General features: G+C 37.8%; 1 long non-coding RNA gene across 1 annotated transcript; it reads right to left on the reverse strand.

Annotated features, from left to right (window-relative positions):
* Nucleotides 1–602: 602 nt before the first annotated feature.
* Nucleotides 603–5,071, reverse strand: LOC114496307. Its single transcript, XR_004902995.1, has 3 exons — nt 4,700–5,071; nt 1,896–1,900; nt 603–613 (listed from the first exon to the last, which is right to left on the reverse strand). It is a non-coding gene; the product is annotated as an uncharacterized LOC114496307 (long non-coding RNA).
* Between the last annotated feature and the right edge of the window lie 6,052 nt (nt 5,072–11,123).

The following is an 11,123-nucleotide window of genomic DNA, read 5'->3' on the forward strand; positions in this document are numbered from 1 at the left end:
AAGTAGAGAATAATAAATAATAGAATAGTCAAAGGAGCTAGCATAATAAACACATAAAGAGCAACACCACATCCTAATGTAAGATGTCTCCCATTTCTAAGTCTTTTCAACTTTCTGAGTAAAAGAAACCATAAAAAGCATAAGCTAACAACCTATTTTCATAGAAACTAGAGAGATCATATAGTCTAGTCTCTTAGCTAAATTTAAAATCTCCATTAATCATAATAATGACAGTGGTGGAGACAGTAGTTGTCTTCATAGTATCAACAATTACCATTCATCAAACATTTACAACGTGCCAGGCACTATGCTGACTGCCATAAGCACCTTTTTGCATCTAATCTGCACAACACTATGGGTGAGTGATTATTATCCCCACTACAGATGAATGTTCAGGTACATTTCTGATTGGTGGTGGGCGAGCTTCTGCTAGAGCATTTTTAGTATTAGAACCTGATATAGCAGCCTTTTCTATTTTAAAACATTTGTGCTTGAAAACTTTTACCTCATATGGAGCCCAACTGGGTTCATGAAACCTCCAGTCATTCATCTTAGTGCTATTTTATGAAAATAATGAAGTCCAATATTTCTTCCAAGTGACAGCTCTTCAGATCTTTTAACACTGCCATCATAATGTCATTTGCTCTAACTAATCTGGTTTGGTGTCACTGCAGCTAGATTTATTACCAAAGCTAGGCTAACCAACTTAGTCCTCTCTTGAAAACAGTTTTGAGCTAAATTCTGAGACAAAACTACCTTCTAACCAGGAGAACTATAGAGAATGCTGCAGCCCTTATCCTTCATTACAGCCAATCATCCCTAATGCTGGCCTTTGGCCAGTTTATGACTCTGGTCCTTAAGACAAATCCTGTCTTAATTTTGTTCCACTCTGAATCTTTGAGTGATCTCTAATAAGAAATGTAAGGTATTAGCAAATGTTTGAAAGAAAATAATTTAAGGTATCATGCTTATACCCTTTAAATAGTATCCTGCTGGCATTACTGTATTTTAAAAGAATTGGAGCTGAAGGTAGAAACAATTAACAAGTAACATGTTAATAAACAATTAACATGTATTAGATAGTGAGCTTTGGCTGGTGTGGTTCAGTGGATTGAGTGCTGGCCTGCAAACTAAAGGGTCACAGTTGGATCCCCACTCTAGGGCACATTCCTGGGTTGCGGGCCAGGTCATGAGAGGCAACCACACACTGATGTTTCTCCCCCTCCTGTACCCTCTCTAAAAATAAATAAATGAAAATCTAAAAAGAAAAGAAAAGAAAAGAACAGTGAGCCAAGCACTTCACTTATATTAACTCTCTTAATTCTGGCAACAATCCTATTATATGGGTATGGTTATTATCTCCATTTTAATAATGAAGAAACTGTGGCACAGAAGAAAGGTGGCTAACTTGCCTGAAATCACATGTAGTTCTGTAGAAGCTGGAAGACAAATCCAAGAAGGCTGGTTTTAGAACTTTTAATCACTACATTATGCTACTTTCCAGTAGATACTGAACTCTTCCTAGGCTGCTGTCTGAGCATTGTTTCCTATAGATTGGCATGTTTCAGCAATTTGCCAAAGCAAAGAGTTCTCTGGTGCAGCCAAGTGCTTTTCCTGGGCCATACCACTTTCTCTTGTGTGAATTACCACATCTTTGTATTGTACTTACAAGGGTGGCCAAGGATGTACTTACAAGGGTGGCCATTTTTGTACTTACAAAGAAAGTACTGACTACTACTCAGTAGTCAGAAATAAGGAATGTCAGCTGACCAACAAAGACTCAGTATGAATCAGGCCTTCATGAGAAGTGAACAAAGAGAGGTGCCATTGCTTGTGGTGGTAGTGAAGGTGGAGGTTATGATATATGCTACTGTGGCCACCGCTGCCACATACACCTATGCTCTGAAATGAAGACCCCATTGGTCAGCTATATCTGCTTTTGGTTCAATCAGTATCTTTTCAGGTCTATTTGCTGTCAGTTCTAATCAGGAGATTAGGTCTGCTTTGCTGATTCATTGTCCTGGATCTGAAAATACAAAAACCCAGTTTTGCTTGGAGTAGAGCCCACTTGAGTTCTAGAGCCAAGTTCCAAGCCCACAACTAGAGTTAGTATAGTTGTATAAACTAGACATGTTTAACCTTATGGCCTTTCTTATCTAAACTGTGAGGACAGAATATAAGAAGATAAATTCTGCCTTTCACATTCAACACAGTTATGGAACTTAAAGAAAAATGACTCTTTACAGGGATTTTTCTATTCATTATGGATTAAAAAAGTGAAAAATATGGCCACTTTTCAGATCGCTCACCTTCTCTTCAAGTGCAATTTTATTCACACTCAATTGTCACAAATTGTAATAACAATCTGTCTGAATAGTGATAGCTCATATAAAGAACAGTATCTATTTTGACCAACATAATTATAATTGAATGAGTAGTTCAGTCATCTCAACAGAAAGTTTATAGTGAGCTTTCCCACATACAAGCAATTTTAATACAAACCATTTTCTCAACTTAACTAAGCCATGGAGATACTTATTTTAGAATGGAATGAATCTTCCAGATCTTGGCCCTGTCTTTCTTTGTTGGCTCCCTCATAACTATTTGCAGCCTTTTGTTGGTTGCCTTTCCCCAACTCCCACTCAACCTCAACCCCTAAAATACAAATCTTTCTTATATATCAGACTCCATCTGGCAAGCTAGACTACTGATTCAGGCTTCTTTTCCTGACTTGAAAAAAATCATTTCTCAGGTTTTCTGTCCCTCATTCCCTATGCCGTGATAGAGAAACACAAAGAAAGTTTATTCTCCCATTATTTTTTTTAAAACAAGACATGTCTAACTATCATGCACACACATATACACACCCTAAATCCCACAATCTTTTCAAGTTTCCAACGGGAAAATTTTTTTTGAAACAATACAAATAAATCTTCATTTTGGAAAGAGATGGGAACAATTTATCCACATGTATCTTTGCTGCTAGTAAAAGAAGATAAAGCATACTAAGGATTCACAAACATTGTCTATCCTTGTCATGTAATAATTCCAAGTAGTCCCAAAAAAGAGGTGTTTTCACCATACACATCTATGATTAACTCTGGCTACATGTGATCTCACGATATTTTTTCATTCACTATTTTTCCACTCAATATATTATTTTTCTAATTAGCACCCCTCCACAAATTTTAGCAGCCAAGACCCCACAAAATATTCCTAAGCATTTCAGTAGTTGGATTCTTATCCAATGTATACAAGGCTTATTTGTTAACATTTCACCACCTGGAAAAAAACAGAATAGAACAATTTCTCTGACCTGTGGGAGAGAATTAGGTTCTATGGGAGAAGGGATGCAGTAGTGGAAAATACCAACATTCACCTTAGCTTCTTCCTTCTGTTGTATGCTACTTTCTTTGAAAATGGAACTTGCTCTGCTCAGTAATCCAGAAACAGTGTTTTGACCCTTTTTCAAAGTAGAGAGGAATGATGGAGGTACTAAGAAAACCATCTGCCATTGCTACATAATCTTGAGACAAAGCAGGGCTTCTTCCTAAAGCTGTGCAGATTATACACAAAAGTAACCAGCCAAGCGGGCAAGTAGTGCTAAAATGTACCTTTTTTTTCCCCCAAGTAAACTGGCCCTTTTTTTTTTAGAAGAGACTACAACATAACAGTTTCCATTAAATATTCTGAACTGCAATGAAATAACAGAAAAAAGTGAGGTTCAGGTATGTGAATGGAAGGTTCTTATTTCTTCTACTAATTCTTGTAGTCCCACCCTGCAGAGAAAGCCTGGATTGGGCTGACCTTCACGTTGAGCATCCTCCTGATCCGCTTGGCCACCACTCCTCTTCAGAGCTAAACAGGATGGGTGGGGGGCTCTGCCCGCAGGACCCCCCTGGCTGCCAGGGATGAGAATAAATCTACCAAGACATTATCTGCTTGGGGAGGAAAGGTGGCCAATCTCTCAAAGGAGAAGGGCCAGGAGCCTGTTCTTCAATGGGCTTTTATATTGGATTTGTTTGCACAAGAATACAGGTAAAGCTCATTAATCATTGTTAGGCAGTGAGGATCAAACAATGGATAACAAAGAACTCTGAGGGCCTATATTGAGCTGGGATCAGATAGCTAAAGAGCTGTAAAACTTTGAGGAACAAACTTACTTCTTGCTTGGACCCTTATCATTTAATTGAGAGCATTCTAAACAAAGCAGATCTCACAGGATTGTGTATATTCTTCCTTAGGCCTGACTGCCCAGGAAACCCGCCCTTTCCAGCACAGGGCTCCACCACCCTCTGTCATTGTTTCAGGCTTAGGTGGAGCAAGGGAAGTAAGGCAGCCAAGAGATTAGAAGATTTCTGACAGACAGAATGAGGACTCAGGCTTTGTCAAAGCTGAGGGATGAGGGTCCATCAACCCCTTTTGCTGCAGCCCCCCAAGCCCTTCCTTGGGGGCCTCCCATGTGATCATGCCTGGCTTTGGTCATTCCCCCCTTGGGGAATCTTCCCCATCATTGGCTAATCGACCAAGCATTGGGGGCCAGTTATGGATTAAGTAAAAGAAGCAGAAGCTGTGCTCCTGCTGGGGAGATAGGCTTTTGTCTCCCTAGAGGATTATGGTCCCATGGTCCCTCACCCAGCCTTAGTCACAGGGGGTGGGGGGGTTACAGCTTCTGAAACCAGGCAGGGTAGTTCCCAACAGGAATGGGGCCATGCACATAATGCTTTTCCCAGATCAGAATGAGAGCATTGAGGCCCATGAAAAACATGGCAGCACCCACAACTATCACTCATTTGTGCTCCTGTTCATTTCAGCAAAGCCCTTGTTGAACTTAATGTGATACGATTAACCTTTCCATCAATTGATAGACTGCTCCAGGTGTTCATTCTCCTTCTCTTTCCAGGATTCCAGCTGGCAGAAAGGGTTTTTGATGTGGGCCACATCAGGTAAGGAATAGCCACGTCGATCGATATAACTTGGGAGAGCAAAGTCCTCACTCTCACAATACTCCCGTGTGCTCGTATACATACCGAGGTGGATACTGCTCACTTGCCAATTGAGCTAAATACTCTGGTAGATGACATTCTACCACCGCTGCGCCCACCCCCGCTGCAGCTTGCAGTGCTTGCCATGACTGCCTTCTATACGCTGGCTCTAGAACCAACTTTAGTTCATCTGGACAAACCCTTGACATTCAGATTGTGACTGCTGAAAGGAGGTGCCTCTTACCAATTTGTGCAGAGGTACTCATGGGCCAGTGCTTACTCTAGAGACAAAGACCATACCTGCCTCATCCACTGCCACATCCTCAGCATTTTGCATACATGACAGCAACTTAATAATTATTTAGGGAATGACTGGAGAGAGAAAAAAAAAAGAAAGAATTCTCTATGTGAAGTACCAATAAGTGTAAAACTCTGGCAGATAATCTGAGATGTGTTCCTTTCTTTGGTTTTACAATGTGCACTGTTGGACCTGGAAATTCAGAGAGAAGAAAAATTGGAGTCATACATTATTTTTGTGTTTTTATTTGTATATCCAAAAAAATCATGATGAACACAAATTGTATTGAAGTAAATCTATAACCTAAGTTTTATCATCCTGACACCTTAAAAGTCTAGCCAAAAATATTTTACTCCAAGAATATATGACTCTTAATAATTAAAAATGGAGAATATTTTAATGTAGCAGCCTATCATATAGACTTGTAAGACTGCAGTGCGCTTCGTCAAAGTACAGCTGCACAGTCCCTACCTGTAACCCAGGACTGAGAGGAGTAGTATGATTTCTAAGTTGGGGAGAAAAACAAAACTTCTGTAAACCTATACTTACTGTATTAGTTTCCTGCGGCTGTTGCAACAAATTACCACAAACTTAATGGTTTGATGTAACATAAGTTTATTCTCTCAAAGATCCAGAGTCAGAAGTCCAAATTCAAGGTGTCAGAGGACCGCACTGTCATTGGGGGTCTGAAAATAACCCATTCCTTACCTCTTTCAGCTTTCGGGGGTGGTTGGCATTTTGGCTTATGACTGGATCTCTCTCTGGCCTGTCTTCTCATTGCCTTGTCCTCAGTGTGTGTATCGTCACCTCTGTCTGTCTTCAATCTCCCTCTACCTCTCTCTTATGTGACTGCATTTAGGCCCACTGGATAATTTAGGATGAATTCAAGATCCTTAACTTAATCACTTCCTTTTGCCATATAATATAACATTCAAGTATTTGGGGATTATGAAGTAAATCTATGTTTGAGCATTCCATTTTTCTGACTATTATTTTATCTGAATAAGTTCTTATATTCTTATCTTTTGCGGCTATGTAAATAGAGCACAATAGTTTCAGGAACTCTCTTGAAACAGCAAACATTCCTTACTTAAAACACCAGAATTTGCCCTGGCTGGTGTAGCTCAGTGGACTGAGTGCCAGCCTGGGAACCAAGGGGTCACCAATTCGATGCCCATTCAGGTCACATGTCTGGGTTGCCAACCAAGGTCCCCAGTGCGGGGTGTGTTAGAGGCAACCACACATTGATGTTTCCCTCCCTCTTTTTCTCCCTCCCTTTCCCTTTCTCTAAAAATAAATAAGATATTTAAGTAAACAAATAAATTAATTCATTAAAACGCCAGAATTTTTTCATTCAAAATCTGAATCCTAATTCAATTACAATGCTTAAAGAAAATGTTTCACTTACATATAATATAGTGAATCTCCTATACAAATTCTGAACTAGATAATTGTTTTCCAATTCTGAAATATTTTCTTTATAGATATTATGATAAACTACTGTATTACATAATTATTTTTGAGCTGATGATACCAAAATACTAGGCAAATACACATCTAACAAAACACCCCTTGCTAGTTGTCAAATTCAACTCACATCTCAGAAAACTTTAATGAGATAAACCAACTAGTACTTTGCTACTGCCAAAATGGTATATTCAATTACAGTTTTGTCAAATAACAGTGATGGTAAAATCTACTCACTATATTGACAACTACAATGTAATGCTTTAACAGGGGTGTCAAAACCATTTTCACCAGGGGTCACATGAGCCTTGCTGACGGTTGCCTTCAAAGGGCCGAATCTAATTTTTAGGACTGCATAAATGTAATTACTCCTTAACTAGGGGCAAGGAGCTCGGTGCTGCCACCAGGTAGAAACAAGGTGCTGGGCCAGATAAAACAAGGTGGAGGGCCAGATTTGGCCCAAGGACCTTGTGTTTGCCACCTGCGCTTTAGAATGTCTGGAATAAAGTTAGGTGAGATTTTAGGGATAAAATGAAATTATGTGAGCTATCCACATAATTTAAAAGGAGCTAATCATGTAATGCCTGTATCTCCACACCCTGCGAGGAGGTCATTGTTTACTGTTTTCAGTGCACCCAGAGTTGAATGGGTTCCTGAGTGCTGATTTTGGCCAGCTGAACTCACCAGAGGCTGATTCATGAATGAAGCAATACATTCACTAACAATATGAAATACTATGCATTTTCAAGTGACCATACATTCATTAACAATATGAAATACTATGCATTTTCATGGACACAGGTCTATTATTCAGGAAAGGAGATTTTCCAAATCAAAATATCTAGAAGACTGACATAATTAGAAAGTAGCTTTGTAAGAAAGAAATGCAAATCGAGTTTGGAATGGTATTTTATCTAAATCATGGACAGCGTCACACATACATTAACAGTTTCTGCAGATGGCTAATCTCATGTCACTTGAGTTTTACTTGCTTTACAGTTAGAAAGTGGCCTTATTTCCAAGTTTTAGGGGCTCCTCACTTTGCTCCAGTGTACTGACTATACCTTGATGCAATTGAATAACTGAATTGGGGGCTCTCTAATTCAAGTGTTTTGGCAGGTTTAACAGTAATTCTTGAGTGACTACAGCAAGTAAGCAGATTCCACTTAAGGTTGACATGAAAGCTAAAATCGCCCCCAGCTAATCCCAATAAAGAGTTGATCTCTTACCTTGACATCGATTCCTTCAGTCAATACAATCTTTAGAAAAAGGAGGCTAAATCTATACTGACAACAAACATCTTTAGTAAGTTGCAGAAAATATGTAGATGAGGCAGTAAGGAGTCTTATTATGAATGAGACATTAATCAAATGATACCCAAATGGAAGAAAAAAGTGTTTGTTTGTTTGTTTGTTTGTTTGTTTTCAAAAGGAATTACAAATTTCTATGGTTGACTTTTTAAGAATAAGAATAAAGAGGCTATCCTTGTCATATGGTGTTCAGTTCACAGAATTGTTCTTTCTCCACTCTCCTTTCTCACTGGACATAATATAGTTTTCCTTTTTATGATTTTAAAAAAATATCTTTAGGACATTAGGCTGATGCTTGTCCAATGAAAGATAGACATCATCCAATAGCATAGGGGTCGTTCCCTTATTTGTTCACAAAATATTTTAAAATAGAATAAAATTTAAAAAATACAAAGTATTATTTCCCACTGGCACTGTAACCTTGAAATTTTAAGAAGAAAATAACTCTAGGACCTAGCAAAAAGACACACATGCTGAATTAAGCCATATTCATTCATTAAGCAAATATTTATTGTGAGCTAGGCAATCTGCTAGGTTGTAGGGATATAATAATATGTAAAAATACATAGCCCCTGCCTTCATGAAGTTTATATTGTAATAAAGTATTAAATTAAAATTCTAGTAGATAAAAGTATATTTATTTTCTAGTATTTTGAGACTGTGTTTATAATAGCAAATTGTCAATGAATGTTACCTGTAAATATCCTGGATCTTGAAATATAAACTTGATATATGACATAGCGAAGGCAGGTTGAAGTAAATATTTGAGGACTATCATGTAGAAGTAGATTATTTGCTAAAGGCAGAAATAGATAGATTGCAAAATGTTACATTTTGACTCACCATAAAATAATTAAAAACTAGAATTGCCCAAGAACAGAGATCTCCAAGTAAAAGATAGACCATCTATCAAAAAACTGCAGAAAAAAATAGTGTTTTGGATGGAAGACTGCCTCATTGATTGCCAAAGTATTTTCTAGTTTTAATATACTAGGATTGGTTTTGTGAATAAAACAACAAAAGAAAACACTAAAAAAACCCCTGCATTTTTCAGATTGACTATCTACATTATAAACACATATCATCTATCAGAAAATAACTCCACTTTCCATAGATTATACAGTGTGCATTAACTCAGTGTTAAGGCTTTTAAAAATGGTTTCAAAATGCTTTCCAGGCTCAGGTTTCAGCATGAATTAATCTTCAACAAAGAATTTTTTAAATCGAAGAGGAAGAACTTTTCTTAATGTACCATTTCACTAAAATACTGAAATTCAACTTAATTTGATTTTTTCATTTATCCCCAATCTATTCTTCACCATTTATTATTTTTAGTAATAAACTGAAATCTTTCCTACAAAAAGAACATGCAGACCTTGTCTTCCACGGCCATACAATCCTTATGTCTCAAGGCCTAAGATTATATTTCAATAAAACTATTTTCACTCTCTGACAGTTTTGGTTCAACATTCTGTCACATTCCATAATTGTCAACATATTCCTAATGGTCATTCCTATTGTTCTATATTTCAGCAAAGGTGATTCACATCACTGAGCAGGGCTGACCTTGGTGACTAACATGATATTGCAGATGAGTATTGCAGCTTCCACCATAGGTTCTTCAATCACTCGTCGAGGAAGCCAGCCATTGTGTCCTGAGAGTGCTCAACTAGCCTTGTGGAGATGTCCAGGTGGGAAAGGACTGAGGCCTCCTACTGACGATTAGAACTAACATGTCAGCCTCTTGAGTAAGTCACCTGGGAAGTGAATATGCCAGCCCTAATAAATGCTTCAGATGCCTACATGCTAGCTGACATATTGACCACAATTTTATGACAGAGCCAGAGCCAGAACCCTGAAACTGAGCCACTGTTGACTTGTTGCCTGGGAAAAACTTTAAGAGACAAATAAATGTTTGTTGTTACTTTAAGTTACTAACTTTTGGAAAGATTTGCCCTATAGCAACATATAACTAATACACAGCCTAGCCTATATCCCACATATATTTATGCCATCATTATTATTGAGAACATATATGAGATTTGTCCAGGAAAAGTCCAATCATTGTTAATATAACGAGACTGGAATGCACATGCATGAACAATGATGATTTCACTGTACTACTCAGTGGGGGTGGTAGATACCTTTGAGTGAGCCTGTGTACTGGGTGGCTATCACATTCAAAATGAATGAGCAAGTAAAGCAACAAATCTGTGTCAGAATTTGTGTTAGACTTGCACATTCCTCCATGGAAACTATTCAGATGATTCAGAAGGCTGTGGCTATGGACAACTGGTGATTGGCAGCAGCATCACAACACACCCCCTCAGGCATCACATCTCCTAGTTTTTTGGAGAAACATCAAATCACTCAGGTGACTCAACCCCCACTACAGGCCAGATTTGGTGCCCGGCAACTTCTGGCTTTCCCAAAACTAAAATCACCTTTGAAAGGAAAAAGATTTCAGACCATCAATGAAATTCAGAAAAAGATGACAGGCAACTGATGGTGATTGGGAAAATTGTGTGAGGTCCCAACGTGCCTGCTTTGAAGGGGAATGAGACATCATTGTCCCATGTACAATTTGTATCTTGTATCTTCTTCAATAGCTGCCTCAATTTTTCATATTACTTGGCTGAATATTTTTGGACAGAAATATTTCTGGGCTGAATTCATTGTATTGTTGACTTTTTAAAGTCTAGTTTATGGTGTTTTGTTCAGGTTATTGATTTTACTTTTTTATTTACCTTTTTTCTTATGAAATCTAAATATTTTGAGGATTAATTGCATAAGAAAATGTTCAAGATACAATGAACAAATTCTCAGTATAATATGAATTATTCCATAATATGAATGTTAAATTATGTCAAAGTGGTGGGATAGTACATAATTTTCATATATATATATATATATATATATATATATATAAAACAGTTAATTATTGCTGCATAACAAACCACCCCCTAATTTAGTGCTGAAAACAATACAACTGTTTAACTGCTAACAATTCTGCAATATGGACTGGGCACAGTTGGGAAGCTAATGCCTGCTCCATATGGTATT

The sequence above is a fragment of the Phyllostomus discolor genome, chromosome 5 (genome assembly GCF_004126475.2).
Source record: "Phyllostomus discolor isolate MPI-MPIP mPhyDis1 chromosome 5, mPhyDis1.pri.v3, whole genome shotgun sequence".
In the NCBI taxonomy this organism is placed as follows: Eukaryota; Metazoa; Chordata; class Mammalia; order Chiroptera; family Phyllostomidae; genus Phyllostomus; species Phyllostomus discolor.